The sequence below is a fragment of the Pelophylax lessonae genome, assembly GCF_965119305.1.
Source record: "Pelophylax lessonae genome assembly, chromosome: 3".
Classification (NCBI taxonomy): Eukaryota; Metazoa; Chordata; class Amphibia; order Anura; family Ranidae; genus Pelophylax; species Pelophylax lessonae.
The window spans coordinates 536,596,459-536,610,258 of record NC_138770.1 but is presented as its reverse complement, the minus strand read 5'-3'; the positions used below and the strand labels follow the sequence as shown (position 1 = coordinate 536,610,258).

The 13,800-nt window shown below is 38.4% G+C and overlaps 1 protein-coding gene across 7 annotated transcripts in view; it reads left to right on the top strand.

The window, feature by feature from the left end:
* Positions 1-13,800, top strand: part of TIAM2 (TIAM Rac1 associated GEF 2) — a 457,180-nt gene that overhangs the window by 394,817 nt on the left and 48,563 nt on the right. Inside the window, exon 1 of one of the 7 annotated variants that reach the window (XM_082250263.1) lies at positions 6,920-7,497. The exons of the other annotated variants lie outside the window; for them this stretch is intronic. The gene's annotated coding sequence lies outside the window, so the exon portion shown is untranslated. Of the gene's footprint in view, positions 1-6,919; positions 7,498-13,800 lie in introns of those variants that run through there. 7 annotated transcript variants of the gene reach the window in all.

Sequence of the window (13,800 nt, the reverse complement as noted above, 5' to 3'; positions counted from 1 at the left end):
TCTTTTTCAATTAATTCCTATGTTCTCCAAAATGTGCCCTCACCAGGTGAATGGTGTGGCCCACGCAAAGGAGGCCACAGGGGCATGAGAAGCAATAGACTAGAAATTCTGTAGTAGAGCAACTAAAATAATTTTTAAGAGAGTAGGTCTGGCCTGAGCTGTCTTTGTAAACCATTTTGCTGGCATTGCACAAAAGGACACATCTTTGCATCTAATCTTTTTGCATTGAAACATGCCGGTTAGATTGGAAAATCTGACCATGGACATGTGGGATGAAACCGTGGAAAGAGGTTTCTTACTTGGGGCTACTATATTTCTAACACCTCTAGCTCTACGATAGATGACTGTAGGTCTATCAGACAGACTAGGACCTAGCTTGGGGTCCTGCAGGAGGATAGCCCAATGTCGTTTAATAATATTTTCACCTGTGTTCAAAATGGTATTGAGTGGTAAACTTCACATTAGAAGAAACTGTCAGGGATTGGATTCTATCTTTGTGAATGTAGGTGCTGCAATCTTGAAACACTTTTTTTGTACAAAGTCTGGTTCGTATTGCCTGTCTATAAACCTAGCCATCAGGATTTTCCCTTGGGCAATGTAGTCTTCTTCCAATGAGCAGTTTTTTCTCAATCTGCAAAACTGGCCCTTTGGAATATAATGTATAATGACCAATCACAGCCGATCACATGACAATTGTACACAATAAATGGCCTTGATTACTGTCATTCATTGTGTACTCCTATGTTGATCTCTGATTGGGGTCAGTTGTAGTAATTGTGCCCTATTGTTGGTATCCGGAACAGGAATCATGCCTTATTGTTGGTGTATAAGGAATAGTGCCTTGTATCAGTAAGCGGAATAATGTCTCAAGGACCAGATCAAGGCAAACAAAAGGTCGCAGTTTGGAGACCACTGTCTTAGGCTCGTTCAATTTTCTTGCCCTTGGACTAGACATGGTACTGGAAGAGGAGGAAGAACCCCCACCATCTTAGACATCTGATTATGATAATTTACCTACTATGGAAATCTCTCCCAAACCTAAAATTGGTTGTAAACCTTAGATATGAAATCTAAAAAACCAAGCATATCCTTCTATATTGTGTACTTGTCTCAATCCAGAGCACTTGGTCCCAGTTCACACAGGTGCCATGCGGGAAACCCTGCAATTCAGTACTGGTTCCCACATCGCACCTGAATCGCACAGTGGTTCACACTGAGATCTGCAAATCGCTGGGTGTGTCAATGCAAAGTTAATGACACCCCCAGATTGGTTCGCAGATCGCAGGTGAACTGTAAAATGGTGCAGGAAATGGATCGCATAGGTGTGAACACCCATGCAATCCGATTCCAGTGTGGACCAAAAAAGGGTCCTGCATAGTTTGTATGGCTGAAATTGCATCGCACAGACATGGCATGTGATCTGCACAAAATGCGGTGCGAATCACATGCGATGTCTGGAATCACACTAGGGTGAACCGGCCCTAGGGTTATTTCTGTCTGCTGCCTCTTCTATCCTCTTCTATCTGCATGAGTCACTTCTGACAAGTTTTCCTGACACCAGTAGGTGGAAAGGTGACAGCACACAGCCTGCGATTGACAGCCTCAGCTCTGTTCCTGTGTCTGATCTACAGAGTGTAACTTCAGCTTCCCTCCCCTTGCTTTCTGAAATCTCAGACAAGCTATATAAATTCTGGACTTTGGTTTTGAATACACTGCAGATAAATGGGTACAACTTGTGTAGGAAGATTTGCTTCATCCCTGTGTATCCCCTGATGCCAGTGACTTCAGTGAGTATATGTATCTGTGCGCTAATTAACGCTGTTCGCTCTAGTTTAGAGTTGGGACAGCCAGAGTCTGTGCATCATTCGGTATCTTCTACAAGGTCCCTAAAATTTCCTGTACCAGCTAGGACCTTTCTGGTCATGCGCTGGTTGAGCCTGTCCTACACCCAAAGATTGTGTTTTTTTTTTTTTTTTTTTTTTTTTTTTTTTTTGGTTCTTCCCCCAAATGTTCTACCAACAATATCCTATAGAGGAATTGTATGTTTTTCTTCATTACAATCAGGATTCAAGCATCTTTTTCCTAGAATTTTCTCAGCGCTTAGGCTTGTAGTCCCCTGTTCATGGTCCTTCTAGATTCACACTGTGCGATATGGATGGAACTGGACACTGCTGCTATAGACTGTCCCAGCTGGTGCATTATTTTTTGCGCATGTGCCTAATATTCACATGCATTCTTATGTAGAGGCTGTCAATTGCTTGAAAGTGTAATAGACCGTCTTTCCATAGCTATGAATGAAACCAACTGAGCGAGCTTTCAGCTGTGCTTCTTCCAGAGGGCTGAACAAGAGAGATCTGGCAGAATTGTTGACTGGGGAGGTTAAATTATAGGATAAATTTACAAGGAATTAGGATAGTTTTGGTGCTATCTGCTTTATGTTTTCCAAACTATTAAAAAAGTATGGATAATGAAGATGACTGTAAAAGTTTCAAAAGAAAACTTCACTGTCTGCAAATTTTATAAAATCTATAATTGCTGCAAAAGCCAGTCAGTAATTGGCTAAAAATAATTTTAATTTCAATCAGCATCCAGCTATGAATTTCTAAAACTAACCAAAAAAAATCAAATATTGCTTCCTTGTAACCATGGCAACAGCGCAGACATGCTGTACACCCCCAGAAATGTCATTCTTTAGTCATGTTATTGCCTTACTGTTTTTCAGAGTGGCAAAAATCCATTTGTCAGTTTGAACAGAGACCATTGTAGAACTCTGTAACGGCAGTTGGAAAAATCTTTGCATTGTATGTATGTAACTAACAAAGATAATCGTTTCATTATTTTTCACATGAAAAGTGGAATTTTATGTTCAATGCCTGAACTTGTATGGAATTATTTGTGTGAGTGTAAGGCCACCACGTGCAGATACATGAGTTTTTCTGAACGCGTTCTGCAAGGACACAAAAAAAAAAAAAATTGTTCTCTATGTGCCCTGTTCACACCACAACACTAGTATCACGTGCAGATTTTTTCCGTGCGGAAAACTCACTGAAATGAGCATAAAAACTGATGTAAACTCGTGCCTCTGCAAGTGAAATCTGTGTGTCCGTTTTTCCATTCATTTTCCTGCATGTATGGTGTAAACGAAGTGGTGTGAATGATATTCAAATGGTGTAAAATTAATAGAAAAAAAAGTGCAGAGCTAATACATAAACAATATGATGAGTAAATAAATGAATTAAAAAATATATTATGAATGTGATTGAAAAGAAGTCCATTGAGTTGTGAAGGGGAAAAAAAAAAATCCATTGTGCATTCACACCACAGTACAATGTGTGTAAAGAAATAAATTCACAATATATATATTCCACGCGAATAATCAGAAAACACTGTGTGTAGAGTAATCACCACCGACAACATGGGGGGGCTTACCAGTAGGTGTAGACCCAGTTTGGCATATGCCTAATGGGTCAGTAAAGGCAGTACTAGATGTGTAAGCATCTGGAGGGTTAGTTGAATCCTGGACACCACTTTCCACTTAGCTGACAATAAACCCCTATGTTCTAGTTGATATGGACACTTCCAAGCAAAGGACCACCAAATCACTATGAAGTATGGATAGAAGTCTTCTCCAAAGAAGCCCAATGTCAGCTTTGCCAGAGCCTCTGTCAAAGTGGAACTGAAGACACAGAACTGCAAAAGAAACTGAATTTAAAAAGGGGGGTTTGCGAAGTTATAGGAAAACATTTAGCGCTCTTTCAGAGGGGTTGGTAAAATGGGTGGCTGAACCACGTTGTTGCATCCAACACACTGGACATTTTTAACTCGGTTGGAGTTTGCCAAGCAGTACCACTTGTCAAACTCGCCCCATTGAGTTTAATGGAGCTGTACGGCGAAGTAATGGCAAAGCAATACAACATTTTATGTTTAAGTGAGCCTTTGAGGAGGTGTTATACTGTCTCACTGCCTGCCAAATGCCCTCAGGAAAGTGATATTAACACTGATTGATCTTTAGGGGGGACTTAGAATTGTGATCTAAGGCACTGCTGTATCTTAACTACTGATTTCAGAAGAGTCGGAGTGAGATTTGGTGATGTCACTATCGTGCTGGTCATGGTTTTCTTTTCCAAAGACTCTGACCTGAAGAAGCAAAGCACTGCCTCTACCAAGATGGACACTTTCTCACAGAAACCGTGCATAACAGGCACAATAAGTAGTAATGAGGGAAGGATAAGCTACAGGGATAACACAGGCAATGCTGGGGACTAGTAGACTAGTTCTTTGCCCTCTGCCTACCTTTTTATGCACACCTTTTGTTCTCTTGTTCCAGTGTGCATTTTTTTATTAAACAAAACTTGTTTGGTTCTTCAGGAGTGCCATGGCAAAATGCCTAAAAATTGCCACAAATTGCCCAAAAATTGTCAACAAGCCAGTGAGTTACACAAAGCCACAGTTTTTTATTGTATAGCATTAAACCCATACGGACCAGCCACTGGCATCCTAACAACCAATGATGTCATTGGTTGATAGCGAGGACGTTGGGCACCTGCACAGCATTCTTGTTTGCCCCCCACCTCTCTCTGGGGTCACATTGGCAAAGAGAGGGGGAGAAACTGAGGGAGTAGAAAAATGCTAGAATACAATGGAGGGGAAAAAAATCACCTCTAATGTTGTGTGGCCCATGTGTTTGGATGCTGCTGTGATCTATAAATCTAGTTTAGTGCCTTGAGATTTGTGCATATTTTAAAGGGTGCCTTGACAGAAAAAAGTTTGAGAAACCCTGTTCTAGGATATACCTAACTAATCTTAAAACTGCACCCCCTCTTCTCTTAACACCTATTCTGACTAACCTGTGTAGGAAAGATCTTTATATTTTCAGACTGGTCCATTCACGTAGAAGAGAGAGAGTGCTGACAACAGATGGGCCATAGTATGCTTATGGTTGATGTCCCTGCTCTGGCATTCCATCCGTTCCCAAGCGCTCTCTTCTCTCCCTGGCAGCCAGTGCTGGCTAACATAGGGGTAATCACATGACCAGAGCATCTGAATATAGGTACATCTACAGATCTTTCTTCCATGGATTCATTTAGATGTTAGGAGTTGGGAGGGAGGAGTTTTAGGTTAGTTGGATGCATCCCAGAATTTTACTTTAGTACTGTTGGTTTGGTCCATATGCAAGATAAACCCATTAGAGACGTCCATATGATGCACAGCCCTTATGATGCACAATCACTTGACAATATTAAAGCCTAAGTTTAAGTAAAATAAAATAAAAGTCAGCATGTGGGACTGTCCTTACATTTAATGAGAAGTGTTGTTTGTGCTAATATCGGCTGTGCTAATATCGGCTGTCCTAGTTGAAATCTGAAGTCCTGTGCCCCCATTCCCAATTACCCTTGCAGCTTTAAGCTACCAGTGCTGAGAGGGTTTAAATGGAAAGCATTGTTCCTAAAAATGCAAGGATGCTATTTCAATGATCTGCACAAATAAGATCCAAAAAAGCAAATTGCTAAGCCGTGAAAGTAGCACTGTGACTGAAGTATATTTTTACAATACTTATTTATGTTTATCTAGTCATTTTGTTGGTATTTTTTTTTTTTTTTATTATGGGTTTAGGTAGAGAGGAATAATTTTCATTAATTTCTTTATATAAAGACAATAAAGTGGTTGTAAACCCTTACAAATACCCAGCGAAGGGACTATCCTCAGGTGAAGAATAAACAAATCCTCCTCTATAAATTGTATCTGTCTGTCTGCAGCTTTCTCTTCTCTACATCCATTCCAAGTCCAAAATGTATAATATTGTTGAAAGTTCAGAAGAAAGGGGGCGGAGAGCTGAAGTTACACTCTGCAGAGCTCAGGGGGGAGTTCTAAAAGCTGATTGGAGGAAGGGAAACAACCCCTTCCACATAGCACACAGGGACAGAGCTGATGCCTCCACATCAGTGCTGCCTCCTCAGTGCCCATTAGTGCAGCCTATCAGTGCCCAACCGTACCGCCTCCTCAGCACACATCAGTGAAGGGGAAAAATGACTTATTTTACAAACTTTTCTGAGCGAAACAAAGAAACTTTTTTTATACAAAATTTTCCATCTTTTTTGTTTAGCAAAAATAAATACCCAGTGATAATTAAATACCACCAAAAGAAAGCTATATTTGTGTGAAAAATAAATAAAAATTTCATATGGGTACAGTGTTGCATGACCGCACAATTGCCATTCAAAATGTGACAGCGCTGAAAATTGGCCTGGACAGGAAGGTTGTGAAAGTGCACTGTATTGAAGCGATTAAAGACCCTTCAAGTAGGAAAATGCACATGTTGATCCACCAGAAATGCAGCCTTCTCCCAAGTCCTGTTGTGGGCTAAAAAACACACAGCAATTTTGTGTTGTCAGCCCTTTCTAGTTTTCTTTTCTAAACGAATCCAAAATATCTCGCCGCCCCATTATTCACAAAACTGTGAGTAACTAGTCTGTAGTCCCAAAATTATAATTAGGAGGGCTTTTAGGATGCCTTACAACTTTGTGACAATTTGTGAATGTTTGGTGTACCAAGCAGTACCCAAGATAGAGACAAAAAATGGATAATTGTGATTGGGGGGGTTGAACATACTCGAATGCTGATTATTATTTTTACTATATTTTATCAAGAGAGGCATGATATTTAAAAGATTTGCTTGAAAAATTAAGGAACATGTCTAGAAGCATTATTGTGGATGAGCCTTTTAATTTTGGTACTGAAACGTCATAGTTTTCCAGTTTTGCTTGCAGCGGTTATTTTTGTATCTGTCAGTATTTTTATAAATATACCAGTAAATCAGAATGGATGACGGGTTTTGTGCAGCCGTCATAGTCCTTCCTAATAAGACCGAATTCAGTTCCTTTTCTTGGAGCAGCAGCTGTATCTCAGCATTTGGCAGGCTTGCAATTTAACAAAACTGTGACATAATAGAGAGCGTTCTCCTGGAGGGTGCCCATTACCGTCACGATTTTCTTTGTGGCTTCTTTATATGAACAGGGTTTGTTTTTAACAGAATGCAAGGTTTAAATCAAAAAACATTAGGGTTTATAATAGAAAAATGTTTATTAACTATAGACTGTTGAATGGCATTACGACGCAGTTTCTTTTGCTGCAATAAAATAATTGCATGCTGTTCTGGGACTGAACACGTTAATAATGCTCTCAATGTGATATTGCTAATAATATGCTTAGCAGTTGTGCCGTGTACTTTATTCCAGCAACCATTAGCTGGCTGCTAGGAATCAGACCATACGTATGGTAATGCTACAGTGTAGCATAGGGATGAGGGAGGTGAGGATCCAAACTATCTGTCAGGAGTTCTTTCATGAGAACGAGGTTGGTGGCGCTAGGAGAGGCAGCCAGTTTGGGATGATTTCACATCACTGCAAAAGCGTTGCTTATTTTCACACAGGCAACAGCTGTATAATTGATCACTTATTTTTGTGTATGGGGACATCTTTGCATCGCTTCATATAACACGTAAGTGCCAAGAAGTACATTGTGTATGCAATTGTGTTTATTTTTTTATTTTTAATATATAATCATTTTTATATTGTTAACTGTGCATGTACTTGTAATATTTTTGTATGTCTACTATTTATGTACATGACTGCAAAATTTAGCAGGTACATAAATGCATGTTGTCTCTAAAATGATCATCCTGTTGTAGATATAATTTTGCATTAAGGGTTAATACTTGTTACAGCATTGTCTCTATATTGCATGTAATGATTGAGAGACTGATCAAGAGATATATATATATATATATATATATATATATATGTGTGTGTGTATATGTGTGTGTGTGTATATATATATATATATATATATATATATATATATATATATATATATATATATATATATATATATTTTGTTTTTTTTTCATTCTAATGACTGATTTATTATTATTATTATTATTATTATTATTACGCTTCATTCATTCATAGTGCCTGAAGTTTCATTTTAGTCTTTGAGGTTTTAATAATGGATCATGTGTTAGATTCTTCTGTAGGAATTCAAGAATTTTTGTGCTAAATCCCTAGTCTAAAAAACTGGAATAGCTTGTCTTGAAATTAATGGCTATATTTGTTACATTTTGAGAACATTTTGTCTGAACTTGATCAATGAAGGTCGAAAGATTAATGTGTGTCCTTCTTTTTTTTTAAAAGTGCATCAAACATTACAGGATTTAACAAAATGCAAGCAAGGTCAATTTCTAAAGCTCTAACCTATGTGTTATTTATCATTACAACCATTATTTTTGGTCCTCTGATTGTGATTTAAGGCTCTTGTTGCTGATAACAATCCATTATTTCCCAAAATGATCATTACAGCTCAGTGAAATGAGTTTATATCTGGAAAATACCCAGCTGGCAAAGGAAATGGTCACTTTGAGACTAGAGCTGATTAAGTTGAAATGAAGTAGGAGGTCTCTACTGTGTCTTTGTAAATAAGACCGAAGTTAATAGTCTTTTATACACTTTCCTTATGAGAAAAAAGATTTAAATTATTTTAACTAACGTCTGCTTTTGTAGGTGTAATTTTCTTAACTGCTTCTTCCATCTGATTTTACTTTCAGATTCTTTTAAGCCTTAAAGAAAATTGGTGCTTTTTTCCAAGGATAAAAATATCTTACATTTTGTTTTGTTGGATGTGTGGGATGTTTAGCGCTACATTCACAAATTTGGCAATAGAAGGCAATTCGCAGGTAGTTCTGACCCTTTGCCAAGCACCTCCTAAATAACAGGGTCAGAATAGTGAACGGAGCTGAAAGTCCAGGGGAAAGTACAAATTTAGCAGCTTGAACAGCCAAATTAATGCGCCATTATTTTAATTTAACTGGCTTGTTTTTTTACCTGACTCAGCTTTTCTTCCTTTTTTTTATTTATTTATTTTTTTTGTTAAACCTAAATTCTGCCAGTCAAAAATAACCACATAGATGCCCTCCTCCAAAAGGTATTGGTATTCATTATTTTGGTAATTCACCTAATTGGTGAATTGCCATTATATTGAAAATAAATGCTTTTTTTTCTATTTCTTTTTCTTTTATTAGCGATCTTGCAATCCCTTCTCCTTGCCTCTGAGCACCAAGGGCAAGGGTTCAGAAACTACTGTATTGACAGCAGTACGGGATTTGCTGTCAGTCAACAGCTACGAGTGAATCGGCAGGTGTGGCTGCCCATCTTTCACACAGACGGACTAATGTGGTCTACAGGTTACCATGTGCTTCGTGGCTACCTTTTTAGGGTCATTCAGGGAGAATGCACGTCAGCCCAGGAAAGCTACACAGGTACCACTCAGTCGTGACATCGAGGTGTGTGGGAGAGGTGTAGGCTGGCAGGAAATGAACCCAGTTGAGAGAGGGAAGCTATAAATGTGCAGTTAGTCTTGGGTTTTCAAACACTTTAAACAAATGTATTTATTTTTGTTTTCTAAAAATTTTGAGTTTTCTGAAATGTTTTTTTTTCCATAGTTTTTGAAAAAATATGATCCCGGCTTATGAACATGTAAAGGGATCTTTGCAAATTAACTACCTTACCCTTTATTAAAATGAAGAACATTTGAGACATGCTACTTATCAAATGCTCAGTGATTACTATTATAAAATTGTAAAGAAGGCACTAGTATGTTTTAAGAGTGTGATTTCCTCACCCACTGTCATAGTGTCCTTACAATATTCCATACTAGTAAATTACTGTGTTGATGATCAGCAGAGTTAAACAATGGTTTCCCCAAACGGGAAGTGAATGATTCTAGCATTCCCCTGCTTAATTAAAAGAAAAAAAAAAGGCATTTTTATTTCTATATTGTTGAAATTTTCCCTTCCGGTCTTGTAAAACATTGTCAATAGGACAAGAATACATGAAAATCACTCTAACAGAGTCCCAAATAGTGGTAAAACCAGAAAGTGGTTCTAACTCTATCCAAAACGAAGACAAATATGTTTGGCCTGACACTTAACTTTGCTTTTGGCTTTGTAAAGAAGGTAAAGCCAAGTGTGTAGCCTTAAAAATCGCACAAAACAACCCCTGTAATGAACTTCACATTGCAACAAGCGTGATGTAAGAATGGGAAATAAGCATTATAAATAGCAGTTTAATGGCGGCAACGTGTTGTATAAATGCAGCGTTCGCGTTGTAAAAACATTTGATATTTGCATTTAGCACAATTACAAACCGGCTGCTAAATGTTTCTTTTTACACAATTTGCTAGGTCGTTACTTTGTTCTTCTATAAACTCAGTTCTGTAGGTTCATTAAGCAGTAAATGCATGTGCTTGTGTACTTAAATGATAAAACATATGAACTGTGTAGACTCCTCATAAGTATGCAAGAGAATTGTAGCGGAATACTTTCAACTAATGTGTAATTCACTGCATGTACTGTGCTTTCTCTCAATAAATGCAGTTTAAGTATTCATAATGAACCCTATGAAGAATAGTGTAAAGGGCCACCAGTGGAATAAAAAGTGATGGAAAAACCCATTGTGAAATGGTAAAGAACTCCACTTTATTAAAACATGGCAATAGCCCAAACCGCATCAAAAAAGATTAAAAACCGCCAGGTATACAGCAATATTCCAACGTAGCAGGCTGTAAGGATGCCGTGGCCATGCTTGACGATGTCATGTTGTAGCGAGTCCCTACGTATTTCGACAGGGAACTGACCAGACCCCATACACCATGTTCAGGATCTAAAGTGAATGTGGATGTACAATATTCTCTCACTGGAAAGTGGAAGACATTTTGCAAAAGCATATGCTGGCTATATTGATTTATTTGAAGGATTTTTCTTCTTCTTTCTTCTTCTTTTTCAAGAGCTTGTGCACCTGAACGACATTTTTTATGAATTTTGCACCTTGCTTATTTGTCACTGATTGATTGTATTCTGATACATTTTTCAATGATTTTATGTTGTATTCTTTTGGATTTAGCGCTGCTTTAAGATTTCATAGTTTAGTCTCTAGATTATATATAAGGTGCTAAAATCATAAAGAATTTCCCCCGGCCATTTCCCAATGTGGAAGGGATGTAAACATGCCCACATCGTGACACCAGTGGGGAGGTATACCATTATGGCATCAGTAGTTGGAACAGACCAGCAAAAACTAGCCACAAAAAAGTAATATATAATTGAATGCAAAGTTTACAGCAAAAATACTTTCCAATAACAAAAATGGAATACAATAGGATATTGTCCAGTGTGATATTCTACTTTTTTGCCGGTGAAACTCCCATAGACTACATCTTGCGAGTCACATTCCCAAAATCCTGTCAGAAGATATTTTTTTCAAATTATTAAACCCTTTACACTTTTTAATACACCTAGCACTATGCACAGTTCAAGCAAGACTACTTATCCACCTTGCTGACCTTAACAAAAAAAAAAAATATTTACTTTGCTATCAGTCCTGTCTATGTTCATGCCGGATTTACACTGTTGCCCTATAGCAATGCCTGAAAACGAGTGTTACGCACATTAGCACTCTGCTGTACTACTAATTTTTAATGGCACCCCAGTGCACCTTACCAACACGTGTTGCAGTACATTATAGCTCATGGTAATCCATTATCATACGTTGTGTTAGTATGCAATAAGGAAAAAAAAAAAAGTGCATGCAATGCACCCTTTTTTTTTTTTTTTTTTTTTTTTTTTGGTGCATTAGGCAGCCAATTCAAATTAAGTCGTATTGAAGAGAATTAATGGAAACCTTTTCTGACAGAAATATGCAAACTAACGGTACTGACTAATTCTGTTTAATTTTTTTTGGCCGGTGGTATGCTGAACCCCGTCCTCAGCCAGTAAATGAGAACCAGTATGAAGGACTGGCTTTATCCTTTCCTGATATGCATACTTCAGCCAGTACTTAACCTACCCACGAGTCATTTAGTATTTGCAGCCCATCTATTTGCTTTGTTTTTATTTTTCTTGTTTAGGAAGTATTTCTTTTAAACTCCCACAGGGAATCCCCAGCTATCTTTTATGTCGGTATAATTTTCTTTTTGAGTTTTTGTTTTTGCCACCTGTAACGGAACTGCAACCCACACTGTACTTGTGGACTTCCATCAGTTTACGACTTCCACCCAATCGTGAACAAAGATTTTAAAACCTAGCCGCCCCCATACAAAGCTAGCCGACAACTTAGCTTGTACAAGTTAAGGAACCTTTTTTTTTTCTTCTTCTTTTTCCTTTTTCTTGAGCAGTTTCACACTCAATTTATGCACACATGAGCACATCCCCCCTCCTGATCAAATTACCCCATCAGGTCAGGGGTTGCCTGATTACATGATCATATGCAGATGAAATTGTATACAGAAATATAACATATCTAAAGAACAACCAACACAAACCGTATACTATTTCCACTCAGCAACTAACAGATGACAATGATTCAATCAACCTGAGCCAATTAACTAGCAGACGGCCGTCCTTGAGCTCCTGAAATACAATACACATTATCTCCAATACACAAACAATAAGGAGAGCCTGTCTCTGACATTGAAGGACATGGAGCAGAAGCCAATGTGATTAGCTCTTTCAACGAACATTTTCAGAATCAAACAGGAATAGTCCTCACATATTTCTCGAGATACATCGCTGACAAATATTACTGTCCCACTTGGAGAAATCCAAACCATATTCCCAGTGTCCATTAAGTATCTGTCTTTCAGTCCCAGTGACGGTGAGTACCGTCACATCACCTAGGCCATGTTGTTTCAGTGCTTTCCTACAAATCCATTTACCTATATAGAAACAATGATACCTGGTAGGGTAAGATCAGTTAGCTTTGACTTCTTCTTTTTTTTTTTTTTTTTTTTTATTTGTGGACAAGTTCCCTTGATGGTACTGTCCTTACAGAACATATCAGTTGTGTGTTTGCACTGTATCCCCCAACTATTAATCCATACATTGGCCACATGCAAATTATCAGTGGATAATGAGCTTTCTTGCAAGCTCCTTGATCTCTTTAGTGATCTTTAGACTGACCTCAGCTCTAAAGTGTTGATTATCCTTTCATAATACATTTGGGCACCCACCTTCCACCACCAAAGCCTGCCTTCTGTACCTCACTATCACTGCCCACTACCTGCTCAGTCACTGCTGCCTACCATCCATCTCTGTTTCTGCTGCCTATTGTCTGCCCCCCTATTCACCCACGACCACTGCTACCCACCATCCACCCCCTTGTCACTGCTGTCCAGCATGCTCACTGCCACCTAAATACACCAACCACCCCCCCCCCCCCACTACCCACAGTCTGCCCCCCTCCCTCATCCATCACCATCATATGTCACTCTCTTTACCCCCCCCCCATATTATTTATTAATGCAGTACATTTTTATTAGATTTGGTATAATATTTAGAAATCATGTTGTATTTATATGTTGTTAAAAATTTGATTAAACATTTGCTCAACTATCATGGGGTGTAGATAATCATTAGTACAATTTCAAAGCTGTATAGGCTTATGCGTTTCGAGGCATCGCCTCTTCAGAGCCCTGAAGAAGCGATACCTCGAAACGCGTAAGCCTATACAGCTTCGGGGGACGATCCAATCTTGATCTCAATGCTGAGGACTTTATATTTTGTCTAATATGCCTTTATCAAGAACTTGTTTGTGAGTATTTTTATTCCATTATGTTAATTAAATTTTTAAGGATAATGCACTAAGCCGATGCGTCCTTGTGTTTGTGTGTCGTTTTTAGTGGTCCCAGACTACCCTGGTCTTGAAAGGGACTGCAAGGCCGAAGCTTTCCAGATTTGCAGTGTCAATAGTTCTC